Source organism: Martes martes (genome assembly GCF_963455335.1).
Source record: "Martes martes genome assembly, chromosome: X".
NCBI classification, from domain to species: domain Eukaryota; kingdom Metazoa; phylum Chordata; class Mammalia; order Carnivora; family Mustelidae; genus Martes; species Martes martes.
The window spans coordinates 43,078,596-43,103,439 of record NC_137897.1 but is presented as its reverse complement, the minus strand read 5'-3'; positions in this window follow the sequence as shown (position 1 = coordinate 43,103,439).

Genomic DNA, 24,844 nt, shown 5'->3' with positions numbered 1-24,844 from the left:
GAGGATTTTAGACTTTTTCTTGAAGACAGAGATCCTGACCTTGACTCCTGCTAGCTTGGTTTTCCCTCAGTTAGCCTCCAACCCATGTCTTTCTAAGGCCCTCAGGAGAAAGGATTGTTCTGGTGAGGCCACTGGAGACAGTGAGGAACAACAATGAGGAAGAAAGGGCTTACAAAGGAGCATAGGAGAGGCCAGCTGAATTCAAGCCCCCCACCCTATCCTCCAGCCTGAAGCAACCTTCTTCCCTTGGCAGGGGGAAAAAAGGGTTCTGCAAAAAGGCATCTCGGGGTGCCTGTTTGGCTCAGTTTTGGGGCATCTGCCTTCAGCTTGGGTTGTGATCTCAGGGTCCAGGGATCAAGCCCCACATCGGGCTCCCTGCTCCGTGGGGAGCCTGGTTCTCCCTCTTCCACTCCCCCTGCTTGTGTTCCCTCTCTCACTGTCTCTCTCTCTCTGTCAAGTAAAGAAATAAAATCTTAAAAAAAAAAAAAGATCCATCTCTACGAGAAAATAAGAGCCAACAGGCAAGGCCATGGGGGGGAGTGGAGGGAGGGAGATAGGGGAAACTGAGTCATAAACTTATAGCCACAGTCTCCCATCTTGGGTCCACTCCAACATTCTAGGAATGGGAGAACCCTGCTTTCCTTCTGCTTGTGCCCCTATGTATACCCCCTGAGCAGGTAGGGACGTAAGCACATTTTTTAGAGGATTTTCGAAGTTCTTTTTCCTCTTGTTCCTTTCTCTAATATGTTCCTTTCTCTGAGAGTTCCATCTCTGAGATGAGATGACTGAGACCCACCACCAGGTGGGTAAAAACACCTTGGTGGGGCTGCTGTGTTCTCCTTGATGGGTCCAGTCTGTACTGAATTGGGAGAAAGAGTGCCATGTTTTACCATTCAGTTATGCTTCGAAAAGTTTAACATTTTAAAGTGTGAGATGTAATATACAGATAGAAATGTACATAAGATTTATGCATGCAGATTAACAAATAGTTAGAAAGTGAACACCCATGTAACCACTGCTCAACTCAAGAAATAGAATATTAATGGTGTCCAGAAGCCCCTAGCATTAATGATTCTTTTATTTTAAAGAAGAAAGAACACAATCCTATCATAAGGAATGTTTTACTTGGTCTCTAAACAGCTGGGAATAGTTTGGTACATTTCTCATCCATGTTTAACTGTCCTAGTTACTGAATCTAGATGAGGCTTTTACCCCAGGCTTGAATAAAGATGCTTCTTTTCCAATTTATTCTGCAATTTTTCTTAGTCAGGGCTCTCATTCATTCTTTCAACAAACTTAAATTTTTTATGAGCATTTCCAACATATAAAGAAGAGAATAGCATGAACATACACACACACACACACACCCCCCACAAAGATTGGACAATAAGATTCTGTAATATTTGTTCCATCTTTTCCATTTTTTTCTTTTTGGAAGTATTTCAAAGCAAATCCCAAGCAAATCACATCACATTCCTCTATACTTCAGTATGCGTTTCTAAAAAGGGACATAATTTTATTATTTTTTTAATTAACATATAATGTACTATTTGTTTCAGGGGTACAGGTCTGTGATTCAGCAGTCTTATGCAATTCACAGCACTCACAATAGCACATACCCTCCCCAGTGTCCATCACCCAGCCACCCTATCTGCCCCTCCCAGAAATCCTCAGTTTGTTTCCTGAGATTAAGAGACTCTTATGGTTTGTCTCCCTCTCTGGTTTCATCTTGCTTCATTTTTCCCTTCCTTCCCCTATGACTCTCTGTCTTGTTTCTCAAATTCCTCATATCAGTGAAATCACACCATAATTTTCTTTTTCTGATTGACTTTTTTCACTTAGCATAATAAAAAGAGGCATAATTTTAAAACCCCTATGCCATTATTACACTTAAGCATAGCAACAATTCCTTGTTAATGCCTAGTAATAAGCAAATCCACAGTCACCCAATTGTCTTCATAGTGAAATGTCTTTTTACAGTGGGCTTGTACCAATTAGAATGCACTGCACTGTCTGATGTGTCTCTTGAGGGTCCCTTAATCTAGAGCAGGTCCTCTCTTCTTGCTTTCTTTGTGTCATGCTCTTGACTTGTTGCAGTTGTGCTATAGATGGACTCATCTTCTGATTTTGTCTGTTTGCTTCCTGATGGTGTCATTAACAATGTTCTTTACTCTCCATTATTCCTGGAGATGGATAAAGCTCTGGATAATAAAGCTCTGAAGCTTTATTGCACTCAGGTTATTTTATTATTATTATTATTATTATTGCAAGAACACTTCATAGGTGATGCTGTGAGATTCCTATTTCATCACACCAGGAGGCATACAATATCTGGTGGTCCTACTTTTAATGATGTTAAGGGTCATCAGTAGGTTAAGGTGGTAATAGCCTGATCCCTCCATGGAAAATTTCGCCATCAACCATTTATATAATGATCTCAGCTGTTGATGATTGTTGTCTGAATCAGAAATTTTTTATAAGATTTTATTTATTTATTTGACAGAGAGAGATACAGCGAGAGAGGGAACACAAGCAGGGAGAGTGGGAGGGGGAGAAGCAGGCTCCCCACAGAGCAGGGAACCCGATGTGGGGCTTGATCCCAGGACCCTGGGGTCACGACCTGAGCTAAAGGCAGACGCTTAACTGACTGAGCCACCCAGACGCCCCTGAATCAGAAATTTTTTGAAAACTTTTCTAAAATTCTACCAATTTTCTACATTCTTATATAAGTAAAAACTTTCCTTCATCAACTTGGGCTATTGTGTTATCCAAAATACAGTTAAGACAAGATAAAGACGTAATTCTGACATTACAAATGCCAATTTTTAGATTAATTGAGGCTTTATCATTCCAGTGTTCAAATGAGGTTTTTGTTTGGACTATTTGTCTTTTACTTCTTCTTGTTTTTAAGGTCACTCTGAACTTATGGGTTTTAAAAAATATATATTTAGTGTGTTTCAATCCATTGTAACCATTATTCTGCTTGATGTTCAAATTATCCCTCATTTGGCCTGTGGGAAGCCATTCAGGCTTGCTTCTGTGCTTTTTTTGATGTGACACTAGTAGTTTTTGATAGTTTTCTTGGTTTCTGTATGAAAAGATGTCTGGAAATCATACTGGGCATTTCCTGTTCCAGACCTGGAATATATATAATAGTGACAATTTGCATTCCTCCCTTTCTTGAACAAAGGTAGCAGACTGGATATACTGTTTTCACCTTTTGCAAGCATCTATTCAGTGATTATTATATTTCTGGCACTGGGCTGAGCAACTCAGGCAAGAGCAACCCCACTTATCACAATGTTCTAGTGTATTTCTCAGTATTACAGTTAATTAGGGCTGCTGCTGTTATCTCTGTCTCTCAGGAGACAGTGCCCTGGGTGCCACCTCAGTGTGACTTGTTTATCTCTTACTATCTTGCAGTAAGCACGGACGGTGACAAACACTTGTCCCTCAGCATGTCAAAAGAATAAACATATTTTTAATTACACAAGTTATGCATGAAAACATGCACATCGTGAGATGCTTGAACAACACAGAAGTGTATGGAATAACAAGCCATTGTTTGTCCTCACTCTCACCCAATCCCACTACACTTGACTGAAATAATTATTCTGATGGTGGTTGCCAAGTGGTGATTTTCTTTTCTTTTTTTTTAAATCAATTTTATTTATTTGAGAAAGAAACACACACAGAGAGATAGTGAGAGAGAGCAGGAGCAGGGAGGAAAGGGAGAAGCAGGTTCCCAGCTGAGCAGGGAGCCTGTCATGCAAGGCTCCAACCCAGGACCCCAGGATCATGACCTGAGACGAAAGGCAGATGTTTAACCGACTGAACCACCCAGGGGCCCCCAAATGGTAATTTTCTAATTCTATTATTCTTTCTACATTTATTAGCTCACATTCTACAATAAGGAAGAGATTTTACTTCTCCTCCATTTATTTCTTTGTTCACTTATTTAGTTTTGTCATATGGATTTGTTGATTCTGATTTTTTTCCAATGTGTTATAAATTGCAACATTCATTATTTATTTTGATGCCCAAATTGTCCCAGAATTTGACAAGGGGAGTCTTTTCAAGCTTGCTTTCATGTCCTTTTGATATGCCCATCATTCCCTGAACACTTCTTAATTTTCTGGAACAGCAAGTTGTTCCAGGCTCATCTTGTTCTTTTCCTGTCCCAGCTCTGGAATCAGCCACTTCTCCAAGAATTAGGACTTGGTCCCTTTTGTTAGAGATACCAAGATATTGGTATTAGGTGTACTCTTTGCTTCTGGGCCATTTCAGTGGACAGAGCTAGAATAGGAATATACATACATATATATATGTATATATATATTTACTTACTTATATACTTAGTATTATATATATAATACTTACATACATATACATATTCCTATTCCTATACTAGGAATATCCTATATATATATATATATTCCTATATATACTATATAATATATATATAATCTATCTATCTATGCAATATGTTATCATCTTAAAAATCACGAGTTTATCCTGGTACTCCAATTCCAATCTCAAACCACAATGTTCATTCTAGTCTTCTCCCTTTCTATATTTCTAACTCCCTTCTCTAACAGTGACAAACCTGGTTCTCATTATCCACAATGTACTTACTTGTTCAGTTCTACTGTATACACATTCTAATGTATACACATTCAGTAGTTTCAGAACTGTCAACCCACACCACTGTGAAAAATAAAGCTACTAACAAGGGCTTAATATTTCTTTACAGTTCTTTCTGTTTTCCCCCTTTGGTGTAGTTATGTTATTCATTTGAATTGGGCTCATTTGTTTCTGTTCGTATTCCATTTTGTTTACCCCTCATCATTGTTGATTGGTTGATTGTGTAAAACATTCACATGATTTTAAAAGTCAAAAGTATACAAAAAAAATAACCAAAGAAGTGGGTATAATTCCCATCCTCTGTACCCCATTTCCATCCTCCAATTATTTTCAACCCATTCCCACTCATCCCTTGTGGGTAATAAATCCCACTACTTTCTGGTTTACCCTTACTGTGTTTCTTTTTGCACAAGTAAACAATATGTGTTTTTCATTTCTTCTTCTTTCTTACACAAAATTTAGCATACTATACTGTCTTGCATTTTGCTTTTTTTTTTTTTGCACTATTTGCTTTACAAGTACATCCTGAAAATGTAAATACTTAAAAAAACACTTTAGTGGTAAAATGTAATACAGAAGGGTACATAAAACATACATTCATTTTATTTATTTGTTTTTATTTAAATTCAATTGGCCAACATATAGTACATACTATGTTTCAGGTGTAGTAAATTCAGTAGTTTATCAGCTGTATATAACACCCAATGTCCATCACATCACGTGCCCTCCTTAATGCCCATCACTCAATTACCCCATACCCCTGCCTATCTCCCCTCCAGTAAGCTTCAGTTTGTTTCCCATAGTTAAGCTTCTTGTGGTTTTTCTCTCTCTCCGATGACTTCCAGTCAGTTTTCCCTCCCTTACTTGCACTATTTCTTATATTTCACATATGAGTGAACATACATTCATTTTAAAGGAATAATTATATAACCACCACATAGGTTAAGAAAAAGACATTGTCAGCACCCTAAAAGTCCTCTGGGTGACTTTTGTCAATCACAGCTCCCTCTCTCTCATCCTGAGTGTTATGGCATGTACTTCTTTTCTTTTCTTTTTTCTTTCTTTTTTTTAATTGAACTACAACTGACATGTGATTTCTTGGCTTTTCTTTATGGTTAGCCGTAAAGAACTAACTATGGTTAGTTTTGCCTTTACTCAAGGATAACACACACATAAAAGTGCACAAAAATTATTGACAACTTGATGAGTTTTCACAAAGCCAATATACCCAAGTCAAGAAACAGATCATGACCAGCACCCCAGAAGCCCCAACCTTTTCCCCTCCCAGTCACTAGTCTGATTTCTAAGACCATGGTTTACTTTTCTATTTAAGTGGAAAGCTAAGAGAGTATGTACTTCTTTTACTTAATTATGTTTGTGAGATTTATCCACTCTGTTGTCTGAAGACAGTTCATTCCTATTGCTGAATAGCATCCCATTGTATCAATACATCACAATTTAAAATATCTGCTTCACTGGCATTGTTGGGAACTTGAGTTGTAGGTACATGGCTTGTAAAAGAAAGAAAAAATAACCTGCTGATCACAGCCCCATAGGTGAGACAGGCAAGTGAGGCAGAGTTGCAGAACAAGCTCTCCATGAGGGTTATACATGTGGAGTTATGGATAAATGGACTTTGAGATGTTTGAGGTAACTTTTAAAGGATGAGAAGATAGGATCTCTCTAAGAAGATACAGGAAGAGAGAGACAGAAAGAGACAGGGAGCTTCCAGGCATGGTGAAGATCTGGGAACTGGTAGCATTTTGGGAAGTCTGGGTCAGAGGGAGCTGCTTTTTTTTTTTTTTAAGATTTTATTTATTTATTTGACAGGCAGACATCACAAGTAGGCAGAGAGGCAGGCAGAGAGAGAGGAGGAAGCAGACTCCCTGCGGAGCAGAGAACCTGATGCGGGGCTCAATCCCAGAACCCTGGGATCATGACCTGAGCTGAAGGCAGAGGCTTTAACCCGCTGAGCCACCCAGGTGCCCCAAGGGAGCTGCTTTTAGAGGTGGAGGGGAGAACTGAAGTTGCAGGGAAGGTTGGTAAGGCAAAGGATGTGTCACAAAAGTTCTAGGGTGTTAGGATAAAGATGAGACTTTATCTCTTAGGGGATTTGAATGCTACCGAAAGATTGTTTTCTCTCCTCCTCATTGATTTTTTTCCTTATATTTATTTATTTATTTTTATTTTTTAAAAGATTCTATTCATTTATTTGAGAGAGAGTGAGCACGAGAGGGCGGAGGGACAGAGGAAGAGGGAAAAGCAGACTCTGAGCTGAGCAGGGAGCCCCACATGGGGCTTGGTCCCAAGACCCTGAAATCATACCCAGGCCAAAGACAGATGCTTAACCAACAGAGCCGGCCAGGTGCCCCCATGTTTTTCCCGTTATTTTTAATGCAGAGTCATCATATTGACTATTTTGCAGTTTAGAAGGGTCCCTCTGGCTGTGGCAGGAATGATGGATTGGAGGGGCAAGAGCAGGAGGCTAGGAAACATGTTGGTGGTTAAGAGTGAAAGTCCTGGAGTCAGGTTTCCAGAGTTTGTTCAGCCAGTTCTCTCTTGATCTCTAGACTCTCATATCCAACTTTCCACTCAACATCTCCACTTGAATATTTAATAGGCATTCTCAAACTCAACACAACCAACAATGAACACCTGACCTTACCCTAAAAACCGGTTCCTCTCGCAGGCTTTCTTACTGTGTTGGCAATTCCAGCCCTTCCAGAGCTCAGGCCACATTCTTAGAGTTCTTTTTCACTCCTCTCTCTTTCACGCCTCACATCCAGTCCATCCTGAAGTCTACTAACATATTCATTTGCATTTCCTAGATTCCATATAAATGAAATCATGCAATCTGTTTTCTTCTTTCTTGCCTTCCTTCTTTCACTCAGCATAATTAGTTTGCCATTCAACCTTGAGGTTGCGTATGTCAATAGTTCATTCCTTTTCATGCTGAGTAGTATATCATTATATGTATATACCACAATTTCTTTATCCATTCATCTGTTGATGGCCATCTGTGTTGTTTCCAGTTTCTGTCTACTACAAATAAAGCTGCTATGAAGATTTGTGCACACACCTTTGTATGGACATATGCTTTCATTTCTCCTGGGTAAATACACAAGAATGAGTAGGCTGGATTGTATAGTAGATGTATGTTTAATTTTGTAAGAAACAGTTAAACCATTTTCCAAAGCAGCTGTACCATTTCATTCCCATCATCAGTGTATGAGACTTCCAGTTCCTTCGTTCTTTGCCAAAACTTGCTATCATCAGTCTTTCAAATTTTAGTCATCTTAATAAGTGTGTAGTTGTACTTAATCATGGTTTTGACTTGCATTTGACTCATGACTGATGATGAGGAGCATTTTTTTCACATGTATGTTTGTCATCTGTATATTTTCTTTAGATAAGTATCTATTCAGATCTTTTGTCTACTTAAAAAATTCGGTTGTTTGATTTCTTATTACTGAGTTTTCAGAGTTCTTTACATATTCTGGATACAAGTTCTTTATTACATACATACTTTGCAAAAATTTTTCTCCCAGTCTGTGGCTTGCTTTTGAATTCTTTTCTTCTCTCTTTCTCTTTTTTTAAATTTTTTGCTTTTGAATTTCTTAACAATCTCTTTTTGAAGAAAAATTTCTAGTTTTGATGAACTCCAAGTTATCAATGTTTATTTTACACCTATGCTTTTTGAGTCCTAGTTAGGAAATATTTGCCAAACCAAAGGTTACTAAGATTTCCTTCTATGTTTTCTTTAATAAATTTTTGTAGTTTTTGGTTTGACATTAAGTTATATGATCTATGTTGCATTAATTTTTGTATATGTTGTGAGATAACTGTCAAAGTTCATTTTTTTTGCATATGGCTGTCCAATCGTTCCAGCACCATTTATTGAAAATATTCTTATCCTCATTGAATCACATACTCTTGTGGAAAATTAATTAACCATATATATACACATATATATGTATATATTTTATATATATGTATATATATTTATAAGAAATGGGTTTATTTCTTGACTCTCTTCCTTTTCACTGATCTTTACACCAGTACCACATTGTCTTAATCACTACAGCTTGAAATCAGGTAGTGTAAGTCCTCTAACTTTGTTCCTTAAAAAAATTTTTTTTGGCTATTCTAGATCCTTTGCATTTTCATATGAATTTTTTTAATTTTTTTAAAAGACTTTATTTATTTATTTGACAGAGAGAGAGATCACAAGTAGGCAGAGAAGCAGGCAGAGAGAGAGGGGGAAGCAGGCTCCCCGCTGAGCAGAGAGCCCGATTCGGGGCTCGATCCCAGGACCCTGGCATCATGACCTGAGCCGAAGGCAGACGCTTAACGCACTGAGCCACCCAGGTGCCCCTCATATGAATTTTATAATTGGGTTGTCAACTTAAGCATCTTGGTAATATTGGGTCTTCCAGTCTGTGAACATAAGATACCTTTCTATCTATTTAGATCTTCTTTAATTGCTCTTAGTAATGTTTTGTAATTTTTGGCTTATAGGCCTTGCACATTTTTGTCAAATTTATCTCTAAGTATTTTATATATTATAATGCTATCATAAATGGTATTTTTATTTCAAATTCCAATTGTTAATTGTTAGTATATAGACATGTAATTTATTTTGAATATTGAGCTTTTATCCTACAACCTTGCTAAACTCATTTGGTAGAGGTTTTTAGTTTTTGTTTGTAGCTTTTTAGGATTTTCTATAGACAGTGTTGTTATATGAGAAAAGGACTGTTTTACTTCTTTCTTTACATTTGGATACTTTTTATTTCTTTTTCTTACCATACTGCAAGGGCTTGAACCTCCAGTACAATGTTGAATAGAAGCAGGGTCAGACATTCTTGCCTTATTGCTGATCTTAAAGAGAAAGCATTCAGTCTTTCCTCCATAGAGTATGATATTAGCTGTAGGATTTTTTTTTTTTTTTAGCTGTAGGATTTTTGAAGCTGCTCAACATCATTAATCATCAGGGAAATGCAAATCAAAATCACAATAAGATATCATTGCACACCTGTTTGGATGTCTGTTATTTAAAAAGACAAGGGATAACATGCTGGTGAGGATGTGGAGAAAGAGGAACCCTTGTGCACTGTTGGTGGGAATGTAAACTGGTGCAACCATTATGGAAAACAGTATGGATGTTTCTCAAGAAACGAAAAATAGAAATACCATATGATCCAGCAATCCACTTCTGGGTATATATCAAAAGGAAATGAAACCACTATCTCAAAAAGATATCTGTACTTCCATGTTCACTACAGCATTATTCACAATAGACAAAGCACAGAAACATCCCGTGTCCATCAACAGATGAATGAGTAAAGGAAATGTGGTTTGTGTGTGTGTGTGTGTTACATGTACATATATCATACATATACATATATACACATACATATACACAAAGGTTGTCTATATTTATATATGTGCATATATATGCATATGTAACTTATATATACATACACACAAAAAAGAACGTTATTCAGCCTTAAAGAAGAAGGAAATCTTGGGGCGCTTGGGTGGTGCAGGCGGTTGAGTGTCCCACCCTTGGTTCCAGATCAGGTTGTGATCTTGGGCTGCGGGATCAAGCCCCATACTGGGCTCCATGCTCAGCACAGAGTCTGCTTGAGACTTTCTCTCCCTCTCCCTCTGCCCCTCCTCCTCTCTCTAAAAAATGGGTGAATAAATCTTTAAAAAAAAGAAAAGAAAAGAAAACTATGCCGGGAGCATTTTGTTCTTTACTGTAAAGGAAGTATGAAGCCAGGCTCCTAAATAGTTCTCAACAAGGTGTTCAGGTGAAAGAGAGGTTCAGTAGCTATGAAGATGCATATACATACTTGAAACTGAAGTTCTTTCAGTTAAGGGATAAACAAGAAGTGGACTTTATGAAAAGGTAGCAGTTAAAGCCACTAGGATGGTAGCAGGGCAGGCTGCTGAAACTTCAGCTTCCAAAGTAAGAAGCTTTTATGGTTAGAATGCAGTCACAGCCGGACACAGAAACCAACTCGATTTAAAGTAGTTTTGTCTTTCTAGTAGGCACATTTAGCATATACCAGCAAGTACTGCTCACCTCACTTTTGTTGCTCTTGTTCTTGTCCTTCAGCAATCAAAACTATAAACAGGACTTCACCTGTCTGGATTTCGTAGCACATGAGAACAACTGTTACTTCTAGTGACAGGGCTTAGCCAGCCGGGGAATGACCTTATAGACTTAATCTTTGTTTGTCCCAAATTGGCAAAAGAGTTTGAAACGTGGTCCCTTTGGGTGCATGAGTGGCTCAGTCAGTCAAGTGTCTGAACCTTGATCTCAGCTCAGGTCTTGATTTCACAATCATGAGTTCAAGTTCCACATTGGGTTCCATGTTGGGCCTGGAGCCTCTGTCTCCCACCAAAATGGTCACAGCCTTAGCCCCTGGCTCTGGCTCTGCCATTTTCCTCTTCCAAGGTTCATCCCTAGATGCTCTAGAAAACTACTTTATAAAAAGATGGAAATCTTGCCATTTGCAACAGCACGGATGACCTTGAAGGGCATTATGCATAATATCACTTAAATGTGGAATCTATTTTTAAAAAGTTGAAGTTACAGAAATAGAAAGTAGAATGGTGACAGGGGAAAATAGGGAGAGGCAGGTAAAAGGGTACAAACTTTCACTTATAAGATAAATAAGGTCTGAGGAGATAATATATAACATGGTGATTACTCTAGTTGATAATACTATGTTATATAATTGAAATCTGCTAAGAGAGTGAAACTTAAATGTTCTCACAAAAACACACACACACACAAAAACACAGGTTAATATGTGAGGCAGTGGACATGATGGTGGGAATACCTTCACAATGCAAACTTATATCAAACTATCATGTTGTACACTTTATTTTTTCTTTTATTTTTATTTTTTAAATTTTGCCTATTTTTAAATTCAAGTATAATTAACATACATAGTTTCAGGTGTATAATGTAATGATTCAACAATTCTATACATTACTCAGTGCTCATCACAGTAAGTCTGCACTTGATTCCTTTCACCTATTTCACCCATCCTCCCACCCATTTTCCCCCAATTCCATTTGTCAATCATACCTCAATAAAGCCGAAGAATTTTTTCTGTTGCCCCTTTTTATTTCTTCCTTGACACAATATTTAGAAGTGTTATTTTGTTTCAAACTATTTGCTATTTCCCAAACACCTTTTAAAAAGGTATCTCTAATTAAATTCCATTGTTTTGTTTAAAGATTTTATTTATTTATTTGAGAGAAAGAGATATCACAGGTAGGCAGAGGGGCAGGCAGAGAGAAAGATGGGGAAGCAGGTTCCCCGCTATGCAGAGAGCCTGATGCGGGGCTCGATCCCAGAACCCTGAGACCATGACCCGAGCTGAAGGCAGAGGCTTAACCCACTGAGCCACCCAGGTGCCGCCAATTAAATTCCATTGTGCTGAGAGAAAATACTTTGTATGATTTCAATCTTTTAAGTTTATGAAGATTTGTTTTATGGTCCACAATATGGTTGTATTAGATTCCTAAGGCTTCCCTAATAAATTACCACAAACCTAATAGCTTAAAACAATAGAAATTTATTCTCTCACATTTGGAGGGCAGAAATCAAGGTATAGGCAGGGTTGTTTCCTTGTAGAGACTCTGAGGAATAATCTATTCCATGCCTCTCTTCATTGGTTTCTGGTGGCTGCCAGCAATCCTTGGCATTCCTTGGCTTATAGATCCATTACTCCAATCTCTGCCTCTGTCTTCACATTGCCTTCCCCTCCTTGTCTCAAATCTCTCTCCACCTAACTTTTATAAGAACACCTGTCATTGGAGTTAGGGCCCACCCTAACTGCCCTGGCTAGAGACTCTAGACAGTTTAGCTTGTTGCTCTCATAGAACTACCAGCCTTCTCTTAATTGCTTACCAGCAGGATCGCCATTGTTTTTGAGAGAATACTTAAGTTTGAACTTCTGCAAATTCTGTTTCAATTAAAATCAGTTCCTTTGAGGACAACATGGAGTTCTCCCTTATGAACTGCCTCTCTCCTTGGGCAAAATCTCCGATCCACTGCTCCAGGCACTGTGTGAGGGTGGTAGCTTCTGCCTTTCCCAACTGAAACGTCTTCTCATGAGTGAGCTGGGGCAAAGCCTACAGAGACTCTAGTATTTTTGGCTTGTTGTGCCTGGGGCAAGGTTTCCACCCTATGAGTGGGGGCTGGATAGAGGAAGGGAACACCAGACCCTTTAGACACTTTCACTAGGAATTTGGCCTCTGCAATGGAGTGGGAGTGAATGAGAAATGCTGGTATCCTGCCCCCTCTAGTGATACTGTGTCCCTTGATTGGGAGCTGAATGGAGAGGGAGCTCCATTTTTGTGGCCACATCCTCCCAAAGTGGACCTTCCATCTAGCTGAGTTGAGGGGTGGAGGATGGAATGGGTCATGGCTCAAGTGCCACAGACTATCATTGTAAGATTTAATAGCTTTTCTTGAATAAATGTTTCCTTATTTGTTGTATTCCCTTAGGACAATTTCTGGACACTTTAAATGTTTTGACTAATAAATGTTTTATTAGTCCACAGAACTCCTTGCATTGCCATTCTGGAAGTGCAATCCTTTGAATGGCCTGTCCTTTCACTTTTAACCTATTTGTACCTTTACATTCAAATTGGGTTTCTTTCAAGCAGTATATAATTGAGTCCTGCTTTTATTTAACCCCATAATCATTGTCTTTTAATGGAGTCATTTAGATCCTTTATATTTAATATGATTATTCGTCTGGGTTTACATAGTGCATATTATTATTTGGTTACTATTTGTCCAGTCTGTTCTTCATTCCCAGTATTCCCTTGTTATGCTTTGTTTTAGACACAGTAGTTTTTTTTTTATTCCATTTTATCTCCTTTGTTAATTTCTTGGCTTATTTGCCATACTTTTATTTTGGTAGTCAATTCAGGGTTTATAGTATATATCTACAATTTACCACAATGTATTCAAGTAATATTATACCACTTTGAATAGAGTATAGGAATTTTACAACAGTATAATCCTGTTTTATTTCTTCCAGCCTTTTTTTTTTGCATTTGTTGGCATATATTTTGGTTTTATTTATGTTATAACCCCCAATATAATATTATTTTTGCCATAAATTGTCCCTTTTTAAAGTTATTTTTAAAATTTAAAAAATAGGTGGTTTATATTTATACACATATTTCATTTCTGATGCTATTTCTGAAGGACTTTTAAAACCCTTTTTTTTCCCAGAGAGAGAGGGTGAGTGGGGAGGAGGGCAGAGGGAGAGGGAGAGAGATAATCTTAAGCAGACCCTATGCCTGGTATAGAGCCTGATGTGGGGTTTGATCTCACAACCCTGAGATCATGACCTGAACCAAAATCAAGAGTCGAATGTTTAACTATCTAAGCCATCCAGGTGCCCCTAAAATCTTTTTTTGTAATCCTGCATATTTGCTGATGAATTCTTTGAGGATTTGTATCTCTAAAAAAGGGCATTATTTCGTCTTCATTATTGAAACTCATTTTGTCTGTTTTCAATTTTAGTTTGACAATTCTTTTCTTTCACTACATTAATGATGTTGCTCCACTTTTTTCTGGTTCCCATTGTTTCTGAAGAGAAATGTGCTGTTATATTTTATCTTTGTTCCATGAGTCTCATTTTCCCCCTCTGTCATCTTTTAAGATTTTCTCTTTTTTACAGCTTTTAAACATTTTGATTATAATGTAACTCAATGTAGTTTTCTTTATGTTTCTTGTGCTTGGGATTCATTGAGCATCTTGGGTGTGGGTTTATGGTTTGCATTAAATTTGGAAATTTTTCAGCCATTACTTCTAAAAGTATTTTTTCTGTCCACTTCCCTTTGGCAGCTACAATAATATGTATATTAAGCAACTAGAAGTTGTTCTACAGCTCATTATTGCTCCATTCATTTTTAACAAAGCTTCATAGGAAGTTTTTTTTTATCTCATTATGTCTTCAAGTTCACCAATTTTTTCTTCTGAAACGTCTAATCAGAAATGTCTAGTCTGTTAATCTCATACAATGTAGTTTTCACCTCAGTCCATGTATTTTTTATTTCTAGCAGTTCAATGGGAGTCTCTTAAAAAAATAACTTTAGGGGATGCCTGGGTGGCTCAGTGGGTTAAGGCCTCTGCCTTCGGCTCAGATCATGATCCCAGGGTCCTGGAATCGAGCCCTGCATTGGGCTCTCTGCTCCGCGGGGAGCCTGCTTCCTCCTCTCTGCCTGCCTCTCTGCCTACTTGTGATCTCTCTCTCTCTGTCAAATAAATAAATAAAGTCTTGTAAAAAAAATAACTTTAGGAGCACCTGGGTGGTCTTCAGTTCAGGTCATGATCCCAAGGTCCTGGGACTGAGTCCTGCGTCCGGCTTCCTGCTTCTCCCTCTCCTCCCCACTCCCGCTCTCTCTTGCTCTCTCTCTCAAATACAGTCTTAAAAAATAACTTTATGTCTCCTATTAACATGCTCACTCTTTCCTCTATTTTTTTCAACATACAAAATACATTTGTAATAGCTGATTTAATGTCCACATCTGTTCACTGTATCACCTGTGTTATTTCTGGATGTGTTTCTTTTTTTTTTTTTTTCAGATTTTATTTATGTACTTGACAGAGATCACAAGTAGGCAGAGAGGCAGGCAGAGAGAGAGAGGGAAGCAGGCTCCCCGCCGAGCAGAGAGCCTGATGTGGGGCTCGATCCCAGGATCTTGGGATCACGACCTGAGCCGAAGGCAGAGGCTTTAACCCACTGAGCCACCCAGGCGCGCCTCTGGATGTGTTTCTATTGATTGACTTTTTTATACTCATTGTTGGTCGCATTTTCTGCTTCTGCGCATGACTAATATTTTTTTAAGATTTATTTATTTATTTTAAAGAGGGGGAGGGACAGAGGGAGAATCTCAAGCAGACACCTTGCTGAGCATGGAGCCTGACGTGGGGCTCGTCATGAGATCATAACTTGAGTAGAAATCAAGAGTTGAATATTTAAGTGACTGAGTCACTCAGGCACCCCTGCCTAATAGTTTTTTATTAGATGCCAGACATTGTGAATTTTACCTGTTGGGTTCTGGTTTTTATAATAGTAATAATTCCTTTAAGCAATTTTGAGCTATGTGCTGGGATGCAGTTAAGTTACTTGGAAACAATTTTATCCTTTTGAGGCTTGCTTTCTAGCATTGTTAGATATAACCAGAACAGTCTATAGTCCAGGGTAAAATTTCTTGATGACTGAGGTAATTAGCTGAGAGATCTACCCAGTACCCTGCATATTTTGAGGTTTTCTCACCTCTGGTAGGTGAGAAGATGAATGAATTCCATCCCTCTGTGAACTCTGGAGTTGTCCCACCCATTCTTTTTTGGTGGTACTTCTCCCTGACTTGGGTAATTTCTTCACACAGGTGCACCGATCAGAATTCAGCTGGAGACTCCAGGGGAACCCTATGCAGATCTCCAGAGCACGTGTGCTCTCTCTCTTTGCATTTCTCTGCCCTTTAAGCAGCTCTTTTCTCTGGTCTTCTACTCTAGGACTTTATTTTTATTTTAAAGATTTTTATTTATTTGACACACAGAGAGAGATCACAAGCAGGCAGAGAGGCAAGCAGAAAGAGGGGGAAGCAGGCTCCCTGCTGAGCAGAGAGCCTGATGGGAGGCTCCATCTCAGGACCCTGAAAACATGACCTGAGTGAAGGCAGAGGCTTAACCCACTGAGCCACCCAGGTGCCCCTACTCTAGGACTTTTGTTTGTCTTGGCCTCCCTGAAATTTCAACTGTTTCCTCAACTCTTGGAGACCACGGACGTCTGGGTTTCCTCTCCCTGTGCTGATGCCTGAAAACCTTCTCCGGGCAGTAAGATGTGGGAAATTATACTACTTACCTCATTTCTCCCTTTCTCTCAGGTATCAGGGTCCTAAACTGCCTGTTGTACCATCTCTAGGAACCATCTCTTCCAATTTTTTAATTATTTAAAGTGGGAAGGATAAAACCAGACCTGTTTCTCCATCATGGCCAGATCCAAATCCCAAGTCAGTCTTGACTTAATCCTCAGATGCTGTGTTAAGATGGTCAGCTATCTTTCTCATATGACACATGCATGTTCTGTGATGGAGAAGTTCAAGGAAACTCCCGAACTTTTGTCAGTATAAGGGCATAACAGTTGTTGCTATCCTAACAATGACCACTATTTATGATAATGAGGATGTCATAAAATTGTGTGTAACGAATATGAATGTGGGCATCATTAAAGAGCATCTGCTATTACTAAGGGCAGAAGGGAATACAGTTTTAGGTCAGTAAACCTAGTGTCATAAAGTGCAGTGTGTGAATCCAGGCTTTGCTGTGGACTAGCAGGGGGACCCTGGTCAACGTGTCTAATGCCTTGGTACATCAATCTCCTCATCCACTGGTCTATTAACAGAATCAGGGGTGAATGTGGCTGTTGCACCCACTCAGAGGGGAGAGTGCCAGGAAGTAGATTGTGAAGGTTCTTCTGGGTCCAGGAGCAGAGGGTCTCTAGAACATGGGACATCAGCGTGTCCCACCCAGCATAAGAGGGAGTGGTGGGTGTTCCTTGGATCAGCCTTGGACATGATCCTGCAAGTGGCTAAGAGGCCCCTGGAAAACAAGACCCACAGGATGAATTCTCCAGCCCATGGGACATGTACAGGGAGGAGTGATGGACTGAGACTGAGAGTACTCTGCTTTTCTAGTTTTTCCACTTCAGGTTATGGGGACCATATTTATTTCAGGGTCTTTGCTCGGCTTTGGCTACCTCTATGATGTCAACAGCTACTGCTGTCACTGACACTGCTGTGGGAAGAGGCACAGCCAGGGGTTACAGGCAGGAGCTCTGGGGTCAGACATTTCTGGGAGTGAGTGTTGACATCTCCTCTCCTGCCTCTGGTAAGTTTGAGTAAGATAGTTGGCTAATACATAGTACATCAATTACTCATCTGTAAAACGGTGATTAATAACAATAATCACCTCCCAAGGATGTTACGACTATTACCAGAGTTAACTGATGGTCAAAATAGGGCATCTCTGGAAACAGTAATAATGACAAAAACAATAATAATAATACTGGCTAGTGTTTTCCTCGTATTTATTCTGTGTCAGGTCCTGTGAAAACCCTTGCTGGGATGATCTCATTTGCTTTTCACTATAACCTGTGAGGATTGACACTGTTTCACGGTGAAGACTAAGGCGCAGAGAGAGTGAGGGCAGATCTCCAGTCACATAGCTGATATGAAGGGAACACGCTGAGATCGGCACTCAGGAAAACACCAGAAAGCAAGTTCCAGACCACTGCCAGGGATAGGGGTATGGCATGGAGTGGTCCATTCCAGAAAGGGCTCTGCTGGGGCTGAAAACTCAGAGAAGGAATCAGAGCGGGCTATGTGTGGAGTGATTACTGGGAAAATACACCAAGAGGATGAAGGGGTCAGAAGGCAAATGATGATGCCCTCCAGATAGTGGGAATCAGAGTACTGATCCAGGACCAAAGAACAGAGGAGAAAAAGACCCAGAGTGTATTCATTCACACATTTATCATTTCAACAGCATTTCCTTACTTCTTGCTGTGTTCTGAAAGGGATACAGAAGGGTTTCAGAAAGATCTGTCTTGGAAGAGAGCTCTTAGACCCATTCTCACTCCCAGACACATTGTTCTATATGACATATCCAGAGCTAGACTGATCCACAATTTTTTGTCAATTTAATTTGTTTCTATAATTTACAACAACAGGAAATGACAAGAACCCCGACTTCCAGCTTCACTGGGAAAATCACAGCCCCTGGCCATGCAGGGATCTCATTTCTGCACAAGGATAGTAGGCGGTAGCTGCACTGTGGATGTATCCTCAGATGGGGGCGCTACCCATCCCAGAAGCTGATTGGCAGGGAACATAAAACCTACCCAAAGGCTGCGTTTCCACACCTTCAGAGGAGCTGGGTTCTCTTATGCACATTAACTGCCTGGCCCTGGGGCATATAAGTTTGAGAACCTTATTCCTGGACACCCTCCAGATACCCTCACAAACAAATGCTCTGTGGAACAGGTATTGTTTTCATCACATAACTTTGCATTATAAAGTTACTCAAAGAATATATGAATGTGGGTCAAATGTGAAAGATTCCATTAGTACATCAGTGCCTTCCTGGTCCTACTCCTGGAGTTAGTTCTGGGTCTTTCTTTCAAATACATTTCTCTGTACATTTGAACCACACGCATGCGCGCACGCGCACACACACACACACACACACACACATCCAGGTCCCACTATGAGCATCTCCCATTTGTTCTCTGCTCCACCCACTGTTGGCATATCCTGAAAATATCCCTTTAATCTGTATAGACAAGTTTCCTCATTCGGTTCCATAGTCAGTGGGCCCTCCATGGTAAAAGTGAACCCCTCATCTTTTAGTTACTATCCAATGATCACTACTAATGGACATTTAGAGGTTGTTCCTGATTGAAATCTACTACCCTCCTATACACACAGCTCTGTTCATGTGGGTGTTGATCATACATTCTTTTAAGGGGGATTACTGGGTCAAAGATCAGTCATTCAGTGAGCATCCAGTCAGCGCCCACTATGTGCTGGGCACTACAGAGACTAAGGATATTGAACAAAAAAAGTCCTCATCCTCAGGAGCCTAGACTTGCAACGTTTTTTTTTTTCAGGTTGGTAGATGAGGCCACAATGCTGTTCATCACTGGTCCGGGGTGGGGGAAATCATATTCACTTGCACCATCGCATCATTCATGGGGCAGGAGCACTGATGCAGGGTACGAGTCACTTACAAATTTAACCTCATCAAGATCTTCAGGGTCTAGGGATAAGACTCGTCATCTGGGTGTGTTATGGGGTGAAGAGGGAGAGAAACAGGAAAGGACTGGTCCACTACTGATGAGGTGGAAGGAGATGGGAATCAGGCTTCACTCAGTTGTGTGAGAGGGAAGCTCAGCCTGGTTAGAAATGAAAATTCCTGGACCCCACCCCTGACATACTGAATCAGAAATTCTGGGGGTAGGGCCCAGCAGTCATGTTTGAACAAGACCAACATGTGCTCTTAAAGTTTCGCCTTAGCATTAGAACCACCAGAATGATCCACAGGACTTAAGTGAGAAACAGCTCCTTTGAGGTCTCGCCTCCTGGTGGTATACCGCAGATGAGGTGTGAGGATGAAACTGTCCCCTGTGAGACTCAACACTGTAGATCCAGGGACGGACCACAACCACTGCAAATACTGTGTATGGCGGGGCCATAAAGTCCATCCCACCCGATGGTGATCAGTCCCAGCCTCTGACAGAAGTGACGATGATGCTGTCTTGCACCCCAGACGCCAAGCCCAGCACAGGGCATACACCAATTCTAGGATATCCCCACGGGGCCACTCCAGTCCCACTTTGGCCACGCCACCTCTTACACATTTGAATGACACCGGAGGCGGCCAAGGGGAAGGTGACGGGTGGTGGGATGAGGCAGGCAGGAATCCAGGGTGGCTCTGGGTGGTCCACCAGAAGACCGCCAGCTCTGGCTCTTGCAGGGCAGAGGGAAGGAGCCCCAAGCCAGGTGCCTGCGCTCACGTGGTCAGGTGTTGTGGTCCATGGGTGGGCATTCGAAGTGCAGCTCTGAAGGACCCATCTAAGCCCAACTCCGGGAGTGGTCCTCTGTCCAGTCAATAGGGCTGAAGACACTTGCCCATCAGGGCAGGGTTAAGTGAGATCACTCCAGGAGTCAGATAGCACCCTGTGCACCTGGCGCTGAGTGTAGGTGATCACTGATCTGGTTTGCAGTGTCCTAAGAACTTCCTAGCTCCCAGCTCACTTAATCCTCACTAGGCCCCCTTACAAGAAAACCCAGTCACCGATGAGGCCACTCGGGCCCAGACAAAGCAGGTAATAGACTTGGGTTGTCCGGCTGCCCTGGGGCACGGCTGGCCAGAGGCTAAAAAGCGCATAAGGACAGCCACAGGAACACTAATGTGGTCATGAGGCCCCAGTCCCTCCCAGGGACCCTTCTCTGGGCTCACTGCCCCAGCCCTGCACAGTGTCATCCTGCCTCCTGATGGGACACTCACTGCAGCTCCTCCTCTCAGAAAACCTTCCCTTTACCCTCAGCCCTGGGGAATTCATTGCCCAGGACTCCCAGTCTAGGGCTGGAAATTCACCTGAATCCTGGAGAATTTCAGTTCCTCCCGAACAGGGACATTATGACAGAGCCCTGCGTGACAAAGAAAAGAGCTCTGTCCTGGACAATGCTGTGCACTTGCAGGGAGCAGGAAAGGTCCTCAGTGGGTGCTCTGAGGCAGAGCTGGGGTGCTGGTTGACAGGATGAAAATGGCAGACGTGGGGTGTACCTGAGGCCCCGTGACTAGGGCTCGGGAATGGAGTTAAAGAGGCTCCCAGGGTGGAAGGGGATGCCTGGTAGCTGGCGAGGGGGAAAGACAGCTGTCTGCAGAGAGAAGGGGTGTAGCAGCTGCCACCAGAAGAGGAGGTTTGGGGAAAGGAAAGGACTGTTCAGAGGGATTTAAGGGGAGAGGGCAGAGGCAGTGAGAAGGAAAGGCCTCTCCACTCTCCACGATACAGTATCCTACAGTGGCTGCTGAGAGATGGCAGAGATGACAGGATCCATGGGTCTCCTTTTGCACCCAGGACTCACCCTAACACCCCGAGGGGCAGGACGCAGAAGTCACTGTGACCAGAGGTGACCAGAGTGGGTCAGATCACGGTCATCGCCCGGATCCAGACCTGAGGGGTCACTCTCAGAACCTCTCAGTCCCAGAGAACCCCCCAGCCCTGGGGTGAACCCGACTTCCGGGTGACACCGTGGTGACTGCAGACAGCGAGCACGGCAAGACACCAGGCCTGTCCCCCACAGGGTGGACGGAACAGAGAGTCACTGTCACTGCCCATACAGCAGCCCTGAGCTGCAGATTTGCGGCTCTGTGTCACCGGGTGCAGCCTGTAGGCTCTGGGAGTGGGTGCGGGAGGCCTCTGAGCAGAAGGGCAGCTGTTCCTAGGACTAGGAAACCTCTCAGCGAGTTGGCACTATGTTGTCAGGTGTGACAAGCTTCAAGCTGTTTTTTGGTTGGTGTCTAGGATGAGAGATCTCCGAACGATTTGTGAGTCTCTATCCCAGGGTACGAGGTCTCCTAACTATTTGGGGTGGGGAAAGGGGTGGTCTTTATCCAGAGAGTTGGGTCTCTGAGCTGTTCATGTATCTGCATCTGAGAATGTGGCTGAGAAGAAGGCAGGATGGACCTCAGTCACACAGGGCTTAGGGCTAGACCTGGGACTTCGCATTTGCTGTGTTGTCCCCCATGCCTGGCCTGCTACCACAGGGATGAAAGCGTCGGCTCCCCATCCTCAGGGAGGGCCTTTCCTCAGTCACATGCAGCTCCTCGGAACCCATGGTAACAATACAGATAAGACGCATATCAGCTAACATTATCCCCGTCCCTGCCAGGGGCCAACCCCTGTCACAAACCGATGTACACGTACCAACTCAGTTAATTTGCCCAACACCTAAGGAGAAGGTCATCTTTTGCACATGAGGGGGCTGAAGACGAGGGAGGAAGGGCAATCTCAGCTCCTGAGGAGGGAGAAACTGGAGGTGACTTAAGCTCTTTGAAGGAGGCAGGCACAGCTCTGCACAGCAACGCCTGGTAGGGGGTGACCAGGAAGGGGGAAGGGCGAGGGTTGCCCAAGGCCACAAGGACCACGTAACCGACTCACTTTCAGGATGTCTGTCTCTCCCTCTCTCACGCACACACCCTGTTCCCCGGCTCAGTGCTTCATGTATGAAATGTGGAGGTGGGGGTGGAAGGTACAGAGGTGAGGGAAGTACCTCGGTGCATCACGTTGCACAAAGCCTCAAGCAAACCTAGAGATTCCTGCCTTCACTTCCCTCCTTGCAGCATTTTTGGGCACTGAGATCAGCAGGAGGGTCATCAAGGGCATGAGGGAGTATGAGGAACCATGCGTACAGCATAAGCCTCCCCGTAACTGAAGTGTGTCCTTGTCCTGAGGAGCAGAGCGTCCCAATGTGGGTCAAGGCAGTGTGACTGAGGCCCAGATCACAGACAGCTGAATTATTACATCAGGGGCATCTTTTGCTCTGGAGAGACAGGCACATCCTCCAGTAGCAGAGCTGGGGGCCCCTAGGTGGGTACTAATTCAGTGGGGAGAGTGTGGGGCCAGAGTCTCTGTCCTGGTCTCTCTAATGCTCTTCTTTCTCTGGCTTCTCTGTGCCTATAACTTTGTCTCTGTTGCCCACCCACCTGTGTGGGATCTCAGTCATGCCAGAGGCCCTTCTGTGGCCTCTCCTGAGGCTATCATCTTTTCACATGGCTGTTCATGGGGAACCGTGGGCGGGGGGGGGGGGGGGGCGTTGCTCATGAGTCTATGGAACTGTCCAAGGAACGCATGTTCAGCTGCAGGGAGGGTAGAGAGAAGGTTCTCCTTTGGGGCAAGCAAGGAGCTGTTTCCCATGAACTGGGTGCCCTGGGCTTCTGGCCTCTGAAGGAACCCTAGGGGCTTTTCTACTACAAACAAAACACAACAACAACAACAAACCCAACCCAAACCAACCAACAAAAAACCCCCGAAACCAAACCTCCAGGGCTCACAGAGTAAATCAAAGTCCTCACCTTGGCCCCTCCGATCTCATCTCCTACCTCTCTCCCTCAGCCAAACTGAGGCAGCCACAGACCTCACAGTGCCTCATACACCCTGGGCCAATTTCCACTCCTGCCCTTTTCCACTGGCTCCTACCTCTGTCTGGGATACTTTTCGTGCAGATATTCGTCTCCTTTAGGGGTCTGCTCAAGGATCACATGCTTTGAAAGAATTTCTTTGACGTGTTTCTAGAAATTCACCCCTGTTTCATTTTGCTGATTTAATTTTCATCGCAATTGCCAAAACCTGACAACTTCCTAACATTTTTGTGCTGTATGATCCCAGTAGGATGTAAGCTCCATGAAAGCAAGGTTTTCTTTTTTTTTTTTTTTTCTATATCTGTACAATTGAATTCCTAACATCCATTATATGGCGGGAAGGAATGAATGAATGAGAGAATGAATAAATAAATGCACGGCGGGCGACGAGACCCAAAGCCACACAGGGTAAAGGATTCTCCTAGGGAACATGTTCAGGGGTGACAGGATGGTGACGGAGTCCGCGGTCTTTATCTCACTTTCTCGGTGTCCTGGGGCTCCTGGGAGATGGCTCCTTCCCTAACAAAATCAAAGATCCTGCTTTCTCTCTGATCTATTCCTGATAGTCAACCACAGAGGCCTGCCCCACACCAGGCCTCTAACACCCCCACTAGGCCCATTCTGCATTGCCCAGGGAGACACAAGCCAGCGTAACGCCCAGCACATTAAAAACGCTTGTAGCGCTCCCTGGTACAATGGTGGCCTCTGGGGGGACGTAAACTTCAGCTTATCAAGACTCTTCCCCGAGTCCAAGACTGCAGTGAGCTGTGGGGTTTGCATCCTGGCTTTTGCCCTCCCTCCCTTTGGGGCCAGCCTGGAAGAGCCCATGGGCCTCCGCATCGACCAGCCATTCCAGGTTCGCACCACTAAGGGGCGCTCCAGGTGGACCAGGAAGACTCTCCGGACGTACCTCCCAGGGGCACAGAGGTAGACTTCTGAGCAGGAAGGTACCACTAGAGACGCGGGGTCCGATTTTGCACTAACCCACTGTGTAGGAGACTACACCGAAGGTCTGCATCAGCCACGGCCCCCAGCGGAGGCCCTAATACGCCTCCGAGCCCTTCCCCACCCGCTCCACTCCATTCTCCCGGCGCATTTGAGCCAGAGTGGACAGCCGGTCTGAGCCGGCAGCCTTCATTTCACTTCGCCGTCTCTACATGGTCACGTCCAGCTGCGCAACAACAGGGCGAGAGATTGGCTCTCCATTGTAGGGGGCGGGGACAGCGATTTTCTAGGTGGTGATTGGTTCCGGAGAGTTAATCAGCGTAAACCCTTCCGGGGCGCACAGTGCCTCCGGATGAACCCCTAATCCCCGCCTCTGTCTTCGAGTACCCAGTTCCCATTGGTCATCGGGCTGGGACAGGCAGTACGACGGCTGAGCTGGAGCACAGGGGGAGGGGTGTGTGTGGTGTTTGGGTGTGCGTGCGTGCATGCGTGCGAGCGTGC